Raw genomic sequence first — 18004 nt, 5'->3', positions numbered from 1 at the left:
GCACAACAAAATCAACTTGGTCTTATTCTAAACGATCTCACAGTTCTATAGCCAAGTGTGTCCATTTTCATCAACAGAGAAGTAGTGCAAATGTAGAGACTGTGGGCATGACAACTGTAATATAGAGCCCACGAATATGTTCATGAAGAATAATTGAAAGAGACGTCCACCATAAAAGAATACATTATGGTTACTGGGATTATGACAGGGACGTACTTTCTTCGACGCAAGATGCACAAATCATCAGTCATAATTAGTAACATTAACTGCAATAAATTTGTGTCTCGAATCGATTATAGCTATTTTTGTGTATCGAAAAGAGCAAAGTGTAGTTTAAAATAGGTGGAATTTCAAAGTGTTAGTAACTTTGTCATTAACTGGCTCCATTTCAGTTGAGAGATATTTTGACTCACTCGTCACTTTCATTCTCAAAAACAAAACTTGAAAGATGTTTGTGAAACATTTGGTTCTCTTTATGTAGCCCAAAAGACCAAAAGAAAAATCTCAGGACTACGTCACCATTATATTTCCCGTCACCGTCTTGGGTCCGATCCTGGGACGTCAATGTTTTGCTATAAGGCGATCGTTGTAAGGCAAGTAAAAGTCCCAGTTACTTCAAGATAAGCATAAAAGTAAACAAAACTCGCGTTACAAGCATGCAACTTTACCGTTAAGAGAGGTAACATAAAGAAGAGAAAACATAACACTTATTAGTAAGTTAGTTTGGTTATTGCCGCTTGGGCAATATTTCAGATAACTCATCGTGTCGTGTCCCTATTCAACGCCTAAAAGGTTACCTATAAAATCAGACATTATTTTAACAACTATGTAATGTAATGCTGTCGGTTAATGCTCACGAATACGAACACGTTTCTGCCTATGGAAAACATCTGATGAACAACACATTGCAACCTTGCGAAATTATGTTTACTGCTGGGTTAACTGTTGTATGCTTAATGCCAAAACGGTGAGGTATATTGCAGTAACTGTGCGTTCTGGTCATGCTAACACGATTTATGATAGCCTACATACATTTAAATTAAATTCACTGAGCTTCGGAGCTGTGAGGAATTTGCCAACATTAATTCACCCGGGAAACATAATCCGTAACTTATCCATTCTCCATGACACACGCGAACGTATACTATGTGCTTCTTGATAATAGGTGGAGATGTCGGACAATATATCAAACTACGTCATATTAAAATGTCTGTGACGTCATCTTTATTGTGGTAAGGCGTTGGAATTACATCACGTTGGTATGGGATCGTATTCACCTAAACAAGGAAATCAACGACACAATTGGTGAGAACTGGCCAATCAGCATGAAGATAACCTGAAGTGCAAACCTTTATCAATACCCCTATGGATACCGAATGCTACAACTGGATTGTAATAAGTGTGACATAAGATTCTTATAAAGTCACATTTGCATCAACATAAAACAATGCTGTAAATTATGAATAAAGGGTAGTAATACGTCATCCATTGTGTTTCTAAAATGACGTCATTCCTCTGAACAGATATGCCCATTCTACAGAGTGACGGGAACGGCGCGGAGGCGTAGTTTTTACAATTAGGAAAGCCCAATCCTGGTGTATCCCAATTACAAATTGATAATATAATAATGTTCCCTCGGTGAAGGAAATGGCTATTTGACCGTTTTGCACGATATCAGTTCATCAATATACCTGAAACTTAAGTTAAACTTCTTCACCAAGTTGCCTTGTTTATATTTTGCCACTCTGAGCAGAAATTCTAACTCATGTGCATAACGAAACAGATAATCAAGTATAGGAGCACAATAGATGCCTACGTTTTGCCTCCATGCCTTGTCCCCAGGGTTAATGTAGATTTTAGCAATGAGGAAGTCCAGTATTTCACATATTGTTTGATTACATTTGCTTTCATTTTGGCAAATTGTCCTAAACCTATAACATAGAGCTATAACTATATCTATGGTCACCGCGTTTAGTAACCACTGCCCCATCGATCAAGGAATAAAGTTTGCCATTTAGTTTGCCATTTGAGTTGAAAAATCAAATGTTTTGAAACAATTGAACTTGGTTCGTTTCTGAGATAAACGTTCAAGCAAATCATTGGAGGGTTTGAGAAACTCCTCTTGTCTCAAATACTTTCTGCGAGTATATATAGAAAATCTTTCCTTGATATGTTAATATGTACATCTTGTGATAGTCACTTTAAGGCTATAATACTACGGATGTGACTTTGAATTCTAATACACTAAATCACTCATTCACGCATTCATAAGCCACTTGAGAATTGAACGCTAGTTTAGGACCATGATGCATAGAGTTGAGCCTGTCATCCAGCTTGATAAAGAAAAACTTGATAAAAATATAGAAATGTTCTTAAAATCGTTAATTCACATCAGATGGAATAGTTGTTTGTTCTCTCATCGGATGCAGCAAACCTTCTTGATGGTTAAGTACTGATTTACTGTAACGGTGTTTCCCGCTGGTTTCAGTGTTACAGGTCGAGATATAAATATTTTGTTGAAAATTCAACTTGCCCATTATAGCAATATTCCAACAATATCTAGGCGGCAAGACCAAACCTGGGCTTCGTAAACCTGGGGTAAAGTAGCTGTGTTACATTGGAAATGTGCTAATTGGTTCAAGTTTATGTGGGAATTTCCCGTATTCAAAATCGGGTGAGGAATTGGTATATAAAATATTCCACAACAAAATTATTAAAAATGCAGCATTCAAAGAGTAAGTAAAATAAGGGTGTCTGTTGCATAGCTAAAGACATATATTGTGACCATATTCAAAGTGATCTTGAAGAAATATAATTGATATTAATTAAATATGATGCAACCATTTGGTTGTTATGAATATATTCCTAAGATTCAGCATAAATGTCAAATGAATTTCTCCCACAAGAGTTATTAATCCATCTTGACTTTGATACGGCTGAAGCGATGCGTGATTCTGATCCTGATTAATCAGTCCACTGCATCAGAACATTTATGGTTTAATAAATTGATCACATGTAACTCCGATAAAAAGACAATCCTTCGTGTATTAATTGAACTTTCCGGAGTTCAATTATAGACTCTCGACAAATCGAGTACATATACATTCTATAAAAAGACAATCATTGATCCTTCAAGGTTCAATTGGAGACTCTCATAAACATTCCCTTGTGACAGTACAAATCCAAATAAGACATTACTTCCGCTCAAACATAAACTAGTGCACTAGCACCAATACTGATGAAATGGTGGTTTCACTACGTAAGAGCTTTCAACCAGTATAATGGTTACTATGGTTTGGCCTTACTGAAATTGATAAACCGTACACAATTTCCTCATGGCTTACCTGCTTGAACATTTGTTTATGTTGAAAGAACCATGTTTGTATGCATATATTAATATGAACGTCTACAAAACCTCTTTTGTGGACTGGATGTTGTGTTGTATTTTATTTTTTGTTGCGTTTGTTGTTTATTTGTTTTTTTTATACTTACGTATTATTCAATTTGTTTCTAGTCATAACATGCATAAAATTCCTTTCAATTTAAGACACAACAATGCATAGGATGTATAACCCTTTCCTTCATTAGGTCAGAATGACACGAGCGCAATGTCATCGGCAAAGGTCATGCAACTAATAGGACATGCAAGTCAACATGTTCGTCAGAACGAACGTAATGTTTATTGATTAGCTTCAGTCAGTCCATATTGATCACTCTCTGTCGTCGACTGAAGCCGTCTTGTTAATGGCATAATTTCTACAGATGAAAGCCCGATGGCTACATTACATAAGTGCTCATGACGCCAACCGTAATCCTGATACATAGAGGCAAATGTCAACGTCGGGATTTAATCAAGAGGAATTTGAAAATGCACTTCAATATATTTTGTGGAAATAATTGACGTATGTGTTGATGTGATCATCCGCTAGGACTGTGATGAATTTGAAACGATTACAAGAACATGTTTCAATGTGACATGTTAATTAAACACATGTACTGCATCAATGTATCAAGACTGTGAAGGTAATCATTTCACATGGCAAACATTCGTAGCAACATCACATGTGAAAGATGTGTCTGTACGTTTTATTTTTACCCATTCTATTTCCATATGTTTGAGAAACACTTGACATAAAGTTTCGATTATTTTAGGTTTTTTAATAATCTGCAAAAAGCAGGTTCGTTCTGTTCTCAGGAGAAGAGGTAATGTTGGAGAAGTAGGATCACCTCAGTCTCAGTCACGATCTATTTATTCTTTCGGACTGGACCATAGGAAAATATGTGTTTAAAAGATTAGTGGTTTCTCATAAATAAGTATTATAAAGATATAATTTGTTATATTTATAGGAGGGTGTGGAGAGAAAGAGATAACAGTAAAGTTAAAACCCTCGGGTATCAGACATCGAACAATCAGATGACTTGATATAGAAATGGCACTTTCAGCTAGTACATCATGTACGAACCTCATGAGGCCACAATGAGGAGTATAGTTTTACGCCACTTTTAGCAATATTACAGCAACGGAGGCGACACCAGAAATGGGCTTCACACATTGTACCAATGTGGGGAATCGAACCCGGGTCTTCGGCGTGACGAGCGAACGCTTCCACCACAAGGCTACCCACCGCTGCCATGAGGCCATGACAGTGTGACAGACCCAAAACGAAGTGTAGTAATTTAAAGGTGAAATACAGCTCGTAGCTATCAAGGGACTTCCAGTCTAAACTCTCTATACTGAACAAAATAAGTTAGGAATCCTGAAACTCTACTCTACTAAGAGAGAGAGAGAGAGGGGGGGGAGAGAGAGAGAGAGAGAGAGAGAGAGAGAGAGAGAGAGAGTATAGTTTTACGCCCCTTAAAGCTATCACGCGGCGGGGGACACAGCTTCTTTGAAAGGCATTTAGAAGTTGGAGTACTAAGTAAGGATAAGATTTATGGATGAACAACTTCTTTATTAGAATCAGGAGCGACGTTTCGGTGTATATACTAACACCTTTATCAAGCAAGTGATGTACAGAGTATGGTGGACAAGTATATATACAGGTAAATAATACTAAATATCAGATGTAGTTACAATGGAGTGGAGAAGCCTGTTATGTAAACTTATTGACCGGCGAAGATGATGAAAAAGGTTTACCATAAGTATCTAGATTCACTGCTATTCATTAACTAGCGTGGGACTTTGATGTCATATGTTAATGATATTATTTTTAGTCATGATATACATCAGACTGGGGACAAATGCAGTGCATTTGTTGTTTGATAAAATGTTGCATCCCTCTCTCAAACTGTTTCCATGGTTCCACAGTAGCTCCCAATTTTAAGTCAAAGTTAAAACATTGGGGAAGTATTTAACAAATACAAAATTATCAACAGCTAAGGGCAACCAAAATAACTCTAAATTTTATTGAGCTTCTGTTACTCCACGGGTGTTTAAGTGCAGAAATAAACGCTGCCTTACTTGCAGTTATATAATTGAAGACGTAATTTTTCAGGCAAAGCAAAATATGAATTGTGATACTAAAAATTTCATTTATTTGATAATTTGTAGTGGTTGTAATGAAACTTATACCGTGAAAACAGAGAAGATGAATCTTCAACGGTCGCAAATAAAACAGACACACAACCGCACTGTTCCACATATTGAACATTCAGATAAATGGAATATTATGTTGGTATCTCTCACTAATGGGGTAATTACTCTAGTATACATTTATCTCATGATAAACATTCATGTGTGCAACCTTTTTAAACTATATCAAATTATTCATTTTTTTGTACAAATCAAACAAGATTGCACTTTGCAAAATATAATTTATACTAGTATATATTGCATATATATACAAAATAAATGAATAATCAAAATATTTTTAAAAGGTCGCACGCAGGTATGTTTATCATTAAATAAATGTATAATGTAATGACCCCATTAGTGAGAGATACCAATAGAATATGTCCTTTTGAAATAATTCAGGAATCTCGTTCTTGCGCAAAATAAGTGTGTGTCATCGATATTGTTATTCAGGTAATTTCGATGTACATTTGATATTCATATCAATGTATTGTTCTTGAAGGAATCACGTTTTCTCATATATCACAGGCTTAGCAAATAAATAAAGTATTAATTAATATAATTTACATAACTATGAAACGGATATACATGTATTCTGTTTACATTACATGTAGACATTGTGAAATGCCTTTACCATCAATAACAAGAATATAGCTTTTTCACTATCCCCGGCCATGGGGCACATTAAAAAATGTTTGTTTATATAGTAGTGAATTTAAACTTTAAAAAGAGTCCTATAAAGCCGAAAGAATAGATAAGCACCTGGGCCGCTTTATGTTATCAGATTTGAAATGAATAAAAGTAATTAATACACACAAAAGGCCCTTTCTCTGAAAAAATAACTCAGTATTAATAAATATCTCTCAGGTAAGCTTCAGTGTTTTTTAAGAAGATTTAGCCCTAATGCAGACACAGTGCACCAAGTTAAATAGCATGGATCAAAGGCCGTAACTCTGTACAAAAAATATTATATACGGAACCAATTTTCGAACTCAGTCGTGACAAGTATCTGTTCTATAAGCATGCGAACTTTCATTCAAGTAGATTCAGTAGTTTCTGGGAAAACTCGTCCCCATTTCACATTGTATATACCTTGTGAAAGCATGGGACAGGGGCCATAACTCTGTTAAAATTGAAGTACGACACATATTTTCAAACTCATTTCAGATCGTGACCAGTTACATCAGTGTGTAAAATGTCATTCCTCTCACTTGAATAGTTTGGGAAAATGTGTCAACATTGAGAAGCGGACGGACGGACTTCGTTCCTATATCCCCCGCCCCAATTCGTGGCGGGGGGATAATAATCACAAAGCTGCATTTGGGGAAAGTCATATCAGTCTGCTGATGAAAGTCTATGTCAATATACGGGAACATCTCGTTTCATGTTCAGCCATAATTGCAAGTCTCTGGAATAATTACTGAATGCATTTGATTGATGAAGATATCATCAGGGGAATGCTTTCAGCGCCAACCATCGAAAATATGAAGTTGATTGTTGTCTACTAAGTAGCTAATCTACGGCCTGTACTGTACAGTGTTAATCTATTTGATATAACGATTCCTGTATGTGTCGGCTTTTGGCTAATTGTGTTGCTAGATGAGTAATCTTCCTGAGTAGTGAGCGCATTATCTACAATACACTTAAGGCATGATTATCCACTATTCAAGGATGTTCTTGTGGCTTAACACTATCCTTTATGTCACGACAATACAAAAAAAGTCCTGATCCATACACTAGATATTTGCAAATTATATACGCTTCTACAGTTAAACATCGTTTGTCGAATTACCAATCCTATTCTATGAACTCCAGACATACAATGAGAAGTACACATCAGTTCCAATAGTACATACTTGAAACCTGATCGTATTCTCCTTTGACTCTTTAGGCTAAACGTTAGAACTGTGTGAATGGCGGGTTCTACCGGTAGGGCAGGACATGCTTACCCTTTTCATGGACACCTGTTGACATCACTTGTTTTGGTTGGTATCTCTCTGGCGTGACAAACCATATGAACCATACACTTAATGCTGGCGAAAACTTGAATCAGTTATTAATACCTTTCATCATTATCGCTTTCTTGTCATTTCTACATCAATAAACATTGTTTTGTTAATTACATTCATATAAAGAAACATTAAATTTGCGTTATAAAATCCATGTTCATAATTGTCCACTTGGAAGCAGTTATCTGCGAATCAAAATACATAATAATTTCATTTTTTATTATTCACAAATATCTTAATTAATTTTATCCTGTCTGTACTTGACCAAACTTATAATGGCGATTATTAGCGTTATTGATGTCAGAAACAGATGTAGAAGACGAGGTTTCCATTTGGCGACTGTCTGTCGAAATTATCGACGAAACTGGCTAAAAGCCCTCCTTATTTGCCAAGTTTGTAATTTTGGAAATGACCATTGGTCCAACGTTCTCCTTCACCAGAAGTCCATTCCCTCTGATTGTTTCATAATGTCCTTCTCTTACATGTTACCGTTACTAAAAGGACATTTCCTGAAGGAATTATCTTAAGATTTAGTAGTACATGTGTATTTCTAGGCAAACTAATTTCCCACTGTCGAATTCGTGGCGCCACATGTGTTGTCATATTTGGCTTCAAAGAGCGCTCCGCCTCAATGTCTAATTTACAAGAAAATAAAAGTCATACTGTACAGTACTCATGTGGCCGCCATGCCTAGTATAGGACAGTTTGCACTTCAATACTACTATTTGTCTTGCGCTTTAGGGAATAAATATACAAACGGACTTTTTTTCTGAAAGATCAGCTGTATAATAACATTATACGTTGATTGCCTTTGGAAATATGACGAGGGGTATCACATTGGTACATTTATATGATGATATACGAGAAGCAGGGGCTTAGTTGCATTTCTGTATTCAAAAAGCAAGGTTATCTTATGATCGATCAACAGACTCTATGCCTACGGATTTTCATCACACACCAGATCTAGATACCTTCCGATTATGATACATATTGTACAAAATTCTTCGTAGGATGTACGTCTTTCTGTGGCTGATTCCTCCCATAATAATCTCATGCGCCTTGTTATAACTGAAATAATGTTTAAAGTGACAGAGAACCTCATCATTGCAATGACATAGCGGTGATGAATACGATGACAGTTGTGTCAGAATTTCATGTGTATCTAGATGTTCGTTATCAACAGCACTGCAATTTTCTGTCATCTTTCGGTCACAAAAGTATAACAATGGTTCAGCTGATTTTAACCATGTGTGTCATGTGAGACCTTCATGATCTTCAGATAGAACTTGCAGTTTCGTTCGTCAACACATATATGCACATTCATGAGAGCAAGATCTGTTGTATCTAAGTAATAGGACTATTGGTTTCCAAGAATGCATGTCGAAAGAATTCACTTACAACTATGTACCTTTTGGCAGTCACAGCAACTGAGGTTGTCATTCCTACCCCCTTCGTGCTAACTAATGTTAACCCAGATCGTAGCGGTACTATATACTGATCGCAGCATTTACCTCTTAGGCTAAAAGGTTGGAATGAGTCGCCGAGATAGATTTCAAGATCTCCAGCTACCTCTGTCGAAGGCACTACCTCTGTAACTGATATGCTTGTCATCAGCGTATATATGAAGGTATAAAGTCGTCATAACTATTGTCACGTAGCTGTGCTCCTGAGACCAAGGTTTTAATCAAGTCTTTCAAAGGCATTTAGAAGTGATACACATAAGGAAAAGAAGTTATGAATGTCAACTATATTCAATATGACGATAACAACGTTTTTCCCCTCTTTACCAATATGCTTCTGTATTTACAATCAGTTCCTAATCCTCCCCTTATGCTGTACTATATCTCATTTTCAAAATTTGTGAAATTTTTTTTATCAAGTATGATCTCGTGCCCGTTTTCTGTTTGTACTGTATGTATGTTTGTTTCTCGTTTAACACCGAACTCAGCAATACTACAGCTATATGACTATGGTCTGTAAATAAATCGAGTCTGATCAAGACAACGCAGTCATGAGCATCGATCTACGTACGCAATTGGGATACGATTTCATGGATAAACCAAGTCAACAAGCCTGGCCACCTGACCCGAACGACAAACACGGGCTTCTGAAGACCAAAGACGTAATACGTGCCTTGTGTGAAACTGGGCAGACAAACAATGCGGTGATTGAACTGTTAGAATTTAGCCTGCTTTGACTGCCAATTTGTCCACATCTGCTTTCAGATCGTGATACCACTTGTAATAATGTATCATTCTGGAGACAGCCAACATGAAGCGCTCGCAGCACACAACTGCACGTGGTCAGAGTGGCATGTTCAAGTATAATTGCCGGTCGATTTTGCAAGTAGAGACAATATCACACGATACACTGTAAGACTGTTACGTATTTCCATTTCATAACCATTCATATTTGCATAGAGCTGACATGGGTTATAATTATCTACCTGTGTTTTCCATTGTACACTATATGGAAATATAACAAAAGAACACATACACACTTGTCAAACTGAAAATAGGTAAATACACTGTCACGAACGTTGAGTTTGCACGGTGGGTCTATACATGCCATCATTCAAAACGACTTGATGACATTTTAACTGAACATATAAGTAATCATTAGTAATTTACCTCAAACATATTGATTTGGCGAGTTTTACCGTTGTCCTGTCGATTTTTACAAATAAATATCAATATCCTGTCTGTTAAAAAGATTAAGCAAAGGAAATGACACATTTCTTACACTGTAGATCTCAAAGCATGTTCATTACATTACACAATTATTTATGGGTAACTTGCTAATGTTTATACATGCAGATGGCCTAACATACATTCTCACCATAACTGCCATGGCGCCATTGGCCACCACAGTGGGACATGAATGTCAGCTAATACCACAATACACAATGTGTGAAATATAAAATGCATTATTTCGCATAATATATATATACTGCATATATGTCGTAATGATACATGTAAGTAATGTGTGAGCAATGCACTAAAAGGACATGTTCACCATGTGTACCATGGTTGAAAATGTAAGTTAACGACGAACGGAGGGAAAGGTTTAAGGGCGAAAATGAAAACTAAGGTGAATAAGTGCTGTACTTTGCCACTTTATCCAGAATCTTCCACTAAAGACGAAGAAATACCAAAGGTAATGGGAATATGATCAAGACGAACGTTGCCAACAATAAAAATTGTTCACCCACTCAACAGGATTGATGATGAGGTATTTTCTTACCCCGTTGAGTAGAGGCATGACTTTACTTCACATGAATACAAGAAAATTGGGACATGTGTACGCCAATTCTTTTTCTGATACGCTGTATAATGTGTAGCCACAAGAGTGGTTTACGTAATAAAAACGCCGAATTTATGTGTTCATGTGTCCTTAAAAAATGGGCTATAGATCTTCGTCATCGCATATTGTAATCTCATTTTATTAATGTTATGTTTTTTGTGATTTTGAAGCTCCGAGTCAGTATAATGTGTCCGAGTTGGGTATTCATGTTAACGCGACGTTAAACCCCAGTTCACCTCACCTTGGACCGCCTCCGTGGTCTAGTGGTAGAGCGTCCGCCCGGACTGTCTGGCGCTCGGCATTAAGGGGCTAAAACAAGGACTGGTCGGCTCGGAGTCAGTATACTGTGTCTGAGTGGGGTATTCATGTTAAACTGCGGCATGGTATCTCAGTGAGCTAGCACTATAAATCGGCATCAGTCCGGACTAGTATAAGCAGTGCAATAATCTTGGACGTGACGTCACATCATCTTGAAGCAACAGAGGAAGTACGCCTATCGAACGAGCAACTGACTCACCCTGCACGGCGATGACTGATTTGAAGGCTACCGTTGAAGAGAATATATCCCAGATAGCCGATCATGTTGAAGTCCAAAAAGAATAATTAGAAAATAATGTATTTATTACTCGACGCATTTGGTGGCCATAAGGGTCGTGACAATAATTTGATGATATGCGATATTATCTTGACAGGTTGCGATTTGGTACTAGATGCATGACAATTCAACACTTGTCATGTTGAGAAGCAGTATTCCATCATCAAAGAGAATGTCAGCCTAACAAAAAATAGTTCCGATCGTAAATGTGGGTACATTAGGAATGTAACAACATATATGATACATTAATCCGTAACGGAATGTATCGGATTTACTCAAGGTTCCTGTGCACTTGTATGTTTTTCTATGGCTTTTTATTTGACGGCGACTACTAGCCAATCAGAAAGCTAGATTCTTTTACGAGTGATAACATTTTTCAACGAGTACTTTAAATGCCAAATACAATGCATCGTATGAATTTGATATACTGCTCATGGTATACATATGCGCCGTTTTCTATTGAAGTACACTCGTAATACGAGTCATGCTAATCTCTATAGTGAGACAACGTATGGCAGGACAAGCACATATCCATCGTACTACTAGTCGCGGAGCATCCGCTTCCGCGTTCTTGACAATGGTACGTGCCAGTGGGCGGACCTCACATATAGTCATACTGGATTAATTGTCAAGTCATAACTCAACTTATCCTGGCTCACCAGTAGGGAACCGATACCGAATATGAAAAAAAAGTAAATAGTGGACACTCTTTACTCTGGGCACTCATATCAAATGTAACAAACTTATAGGAATAATACAAATATATTTCATGAAGCACTATCGTGTATTAGTATTTTGGGGGAAATTTCCCACATTACATAAATTCAATGTTTTGATGTCAAGTGATAAATTTAATATCATAAGAAATTTGGCTGTCTATATTTCTAAGTCTATGCAATTAATGACAAAACTGCTGACATTAATTTCAGTTACAATAATGACTGCTGAACAGCTTCTGTAACATGGGCCGATGCCCTTCGTTACCTTGCTAAATAAACAACAAAGACAAGAGGACATATAATGAATATACCCTGTTTCTGTACCAAGGGAATTGCCGAGGAAGCCAATTAATCCCTTCACACCCTCAACACATGGTGTCATCACTGATTTTCAGTGCTCCATTCATATAAATTTCACCGCTATTTTGCCTTTAACTCCCAAATTGAATGGAATCTGTTTCGGCAGATAATCGAGACTGATTATTCTCTTGCGTTGACTTTTTATACTCGCAGTTGAGATCAGGGTAATGGTCGCTTTTGTAATGTGTCGGGTTATCGGTAACAAAACATTCCTACATGATTTAAGCCGTAAGTCATGATTGATAATTATTTCAATGACATAGAGGTTTTGAAATAATCATGCTGTTTTTACGGTTTTAAGCAAGGTATGCAAGATTTGGATGAGTTTGATATTTGAAACTCTTTGATAAATCATAATGAGACTATAAATGATTATAAAGAAGAATGGATCTCCGTTAGTTTAAGGGGGTTTCGATCCCCTGCACTGGTGCAACGCATTAAACCCATTAATGGTGTCATCGGTCGTTATAACTGCAGTCAGAGTTGGAGAGCCATCCTCACCCACGTTGTCATTTTGTGACAATGGTTACGTCTGGAGTTGAACATTAAATGGTAGGTAACAATACATTTGGATGTTGCAATTTACACAAATTAAGACAATCATATCCGTCAGACGAACTGATCATCTAATTACAGCTGATGGCTTGCAAGTGCTTCTTCTGAAGGTGTATTTGCAAGTGCTTCTTCTAAAGGTGTATTTGCAAGTGCTTCTTCTAAAGGTGTATTTGCCAGTACTTCTTCTAAAGGTGTATTTGCCAATACGTCTTTTAAAGGTGTATTTGCAAGTGCTTCTTCTAAAGGTATATTTGCAAATGCTTCTTCGAAAGGTGTATTTGCAAGTGCTTCTTCGAAAGGTGTAATTGCAAGTGCTTCTTCGAAAGGTGTATTTGCAAGTGCTTCTTCTAAAGGTGTTTTTGCCAGTACATACATCTTCTGAAGATGTATTAGCAAGTGCTTCTTCTAATGAGTGAGTGAGTTGGGTTTAGCGATGCTTTTAACATTATTCCAGTTATATCACGGCGTGTCAGCTTAATGTGGAAGGAAAGTGATGCTGGTCGCAGACGTTTACCACTTCGGTGAAACCCATGAGCACGGGTATGGCGCTGACAAACCTAGACACATAATCGGGACGAACCGGGATTCGAACCCACAAGGGACGCAACTCTGCACGGCGAATCGCGGCGCCTTAGACGACTGGGCTACCCGTGCCCCCTGCTTCTTCTAAAGGTGTATAATGTCAATTGGGAGGCACCTAATTGTTCACGCTTTCTTAACTTCCAATGAAGCCCTTTTCAGACATCAAAAACGTGATGTGATCAGTGTTTCTAAAAATATGACTTGGAATAGTAGCTGCTGAAATCAGTGTGATCACGGAATTGCTTATTTTAGCAATATTAAACGAACGTCGTAGAGCATAAGAACTACTTCAATTCCTCATTAGAAAATAACCGGATTTGAAAAGCTTTGAACGCTGCGGTATATGAATCAGTAGTGCACAAATTGAATACTTTGAACTGGCAGTACTCTGAAACTCTGAAAGCAAGTATCAGATTATCAAAGAACAATGCCATTGTCGTATGATTGAGGTGCGATTCAGTTCCTTTGTTGATCTTAGATGGGCCAATTAAAGGATTGGTCACTTATAGTAATGGCTGTGATTATAGTGATTGGAAGGATTTTGCTAGTCAATTTAGCTTATTGGACAGATCAGTCGTGATTAGTGCGTGTGTGCACTGTGGCGAAATCTGTTGCTTGATTAATTTGTAAATCTGCCTCGCTACATTTGAATGTATTTCCTGTACAGAAGGCTTAAGTAGTTCACGCCGACGTGTATTTCTAGTAATGAATATTCGGTATACCAGTAAACTCGGACTCAAGTAACTTGATATATCTGGATGTAACTTAATGTTACCGACGGAATACTGATCAGCGGTACTCTGCTTGTCTCGAGCTAAACTTCCTTCCATAGTTCCCTATTGTCCTTCGAGTTAGCGAGCTTGAACTGTACATGAACAAAAAACATATAGTTGGACATCTTTATTGAGTGAGTGAGTTGGGTTTCACACGGCTCTGGACAGTATTCCAGTTATATCACGGCGTGTCAGCTTCATGTGGGAGGAAAGCCTGAAGTGATGCAGGTCTCGGACGTCTACCACTTCGGTGAAACCCACGAGGACGGGTATGGTGCTGACAAACCCAGAAACATAATCGTGTCGAACGTTCTTTGTTTCACATGTATGGGTAGTACCTTTTTAACTGAAACCTCCACGCCCTTGAACCCGTTCTACAAACGATCGCAGCTTCCATAGTTCAAACATAGACTTATGCCAGTCGTAACATTACGATCGCTTTGTGGAACTTGGTCCTGTTCTTGGGAATGTCATCATAACATCACAGCCTGACCACGACCCATGACCCATCAAGACGTTGCATCCTTGCGAAAGACTTTTTACGTGGTATTATTGAAGTTGCGACCATTCTTGAAGGGGGATTCTAGAATTACCAATAATCAACGAAGAACAAAAGCGACAAAATCCTATCCATAGTCACAATAAATATCTGCTAAATCAGAGTCGATTGTACGATACCGACTATTTTATGAGCATGTGTTTATGAATCACCATCAAATAGTGATGATACCAGGTTTTCCCGAACATGAGAGCGTTTCCTGCCCCATCGATGGCGCCGGTCACAAAGACAAGTCATTTGTTTACCTGACAAAAACAAGATGACATATTGTCCAAGTGAAAAGGGTAATTACATAGGACATCATTTTTGTCACTAGTACGTCAAATTTGGAACGCGTCAAATTTCCAAGAACTTGATTGGCATTTAGAATTTGATTAACTATAAATACATGATACCTTTTAAGGATAACAACTTGGCAGAAAATGGATTTCTTGTCAGAACGTTGCAATGCTATTTGCATGCCTTTTGTCTGATGTAGGGACACGATGCAGTCCCGAAATGTCCTCACAAACATTAAAGAAATTGGTATTCACAAATTGCTTCATGTAGTCTTTGAATACTTTGTTGGTTTATGATTGCTGAGTGTTCATAGATTCATAGTTCTCTGGTTCGTAGCTAGGCAATATGTTTGAGGAAAGTCGTACATTTGTAATAATATAACTGTGACATGAACATGCAAATTACAGCTAAATTCTTTCAAATTGCCTTATTTTAAACACATACACTCTCGAATCTTTGTTTGTTTGTTGTTTAAAGCCGCACTCAGCAAAATGTCAGGTATTGACGTACATGTAGGTCTGTAAATAATCGAGTCTGGGCCAGACAATCCAGAGATTGACTCATGAGTCGATCTACGGTATTGGGATACGATGACATGCATCAATCAAGTCAGCCAGCCTGACCACCCGATCCGGTAAGTCGCCACCTACGACAAGCATGGATTGCCGAAGATCAATTCTAACCAGGATCTTCACAGGTGTATTTACACTTACGAATCGTTATGACAGTAATATACGTTTCACATTAACATTTACATATCTATTCCAGGTATTAAAAATAATGGAACATCATATACGACCTTATAATGTTAGTGAATTAAATAAATATTTCAGTCAAACAGTGAGTGAGTGAGAATGGTTTTACGCCGATTTTAGCAATATCCCAGCAAGATCACGGTAGGGGACACCAGAAATGGGCTTCATACATTGTACCCGTGTGGGAAATTGAACCCGGATCTTCGGCGTGAGGAGCGAACACTTTAACCACAAGGGTACCCAACCGCCCCGTCACTGACTTGCTTGATCATTCCATTCGTCATTGAGATTGGCCATGTAACTTTGTCCTACACTGTACTAATCGATATGAAATTACATAAGGTCATTGAATATATTTATTGCTTTAGGTTTGCTTCATATGTAATTATGAATAAATGTTACTGGTACTGCTGTCATACATGCAGACCCCAAAATGAACAAAAGGTCGGTGATAACTTTGCGGTAGAATCTATTTTAAACAGATGATTGATAACAATTCCTGAGTAGTGAACGTGATTGATTAATTACTATATGCTACATTTTCTCAAGCCGTTAAATCAGATGCCGTGTTAATGAACACGCGCCTTGTAAATGTCCACTCAGTCAGAAAGTGTATCGTCACATCCTTAAAAAGCTTTAATTTTATCAGTTTGGAGTTGCCACGTGACATATGCTATGCGTGTCAATATCAAAACCAGAAAAACTTCACTAAGTATTACTGGGTACTTCTGTCTTTTAAGACTGTTACTAAAGCCATATTGTATTTTTATGGCATAGATCAATCAACATTTGAGTCACTGAGGAGCAAAACCGTAACTGTCACAGTTTGTTTGTTGTTTAACGCTGCACTCAGCAATATTCCAGCTAAATGACGGTCTGTAAATAATCGAGTATGGATTTGACAATCCAGTGAATGACATCATGAGCATCGATCTACGCAATTGGGATACGATGACATGCATCAACCAAGTCAGCGAGCCTGACCACCCGATCCCGTTAGTCACGTCTTACGACAAGCATAGTCACATGGCAAGTTTGGGTTGCTGAAGACCTATTCTACCCCGGATCTTCACGTGTCGGTAACTATCACAGTGCACAACGACTACGATTACCAATATATGTGTTGAGAATAGATTCATCAAGAGACATACAAGCTTCATTTAAGTGAATACAGATAACCTAATTTCCCTTCCCTTCTCGTATTTTTATATAACTTCTGTGACTAAAATATAGCTTGTCGATATAAAATATCTGTGTAATGCTTATGATGTCAATCACTGGATTGGCTGGTCCAGACACGATTATTTACAGACCTCCGTCATATAGCTGGAATATTGCTGATAGCGCAATTATACAATAAACTAATAATTAAAATTACCTAATTTGAAGGCGTAGCTAACATGTCAGTAGTAAGGCAAATGTAACTAATAGGGTTTCAAGATAATGTCACATGAAACCATTGGTGTTAAGCATGTCTGTGGAGTTTTAAATCAAATCAAGTCAAATCATTGAAGTCTTACACATTTTTGGAATACACAATACTCCATGATGATCACAGCAGGACGCCTCGACACAGAGCAGTGCCGCTATATGATCTACGCAAGCCCTGCTGAACCCATGGTGTGTTGAGGGTCCGTTTCAGTTGTGGTGTTTGTTGCATTGAAGTCAAAGTCAGACCACTCAAATCAACAGACAAGGACAAGAAGCAATCATCATAAAACATGGACTGTCTGTCCCATACCCAAAGATTACCCACACTTCATCAAGGACAAATTAAGCCTAAATTGAGATTATATTATTGAGTATACAATGTAAGGGCATGCAGACAGTTTCAAGTCATGAACAGACATGTCTTTAATACTCTATATAAAGCATATGATGGCATAGTTGTGTTTCAGTCACCATACCCTTGAGTTTTGATCTGAACAGAGCTTTTTCCTGCC

The sequence above is a fragment of the Haliotis cracherodii genome, unplaced genomic scaffold (assembly GCF_022045235.1).
Source record: "Haliotis cracherodii isolate W230 unplaced genomic scaffold, xgHalCrac1.p SCAF_2, whole genome shotgun sequence".
Taxonomy (NCBI): Eukaryota; Metazoa; Mollusca; class Gastropoda; order Lepetellida; family Haliotidae; genus Haliotis; species Haliotis cracherodii.
Note: the sequence above shows the minus strand (reverse complement) of the source record.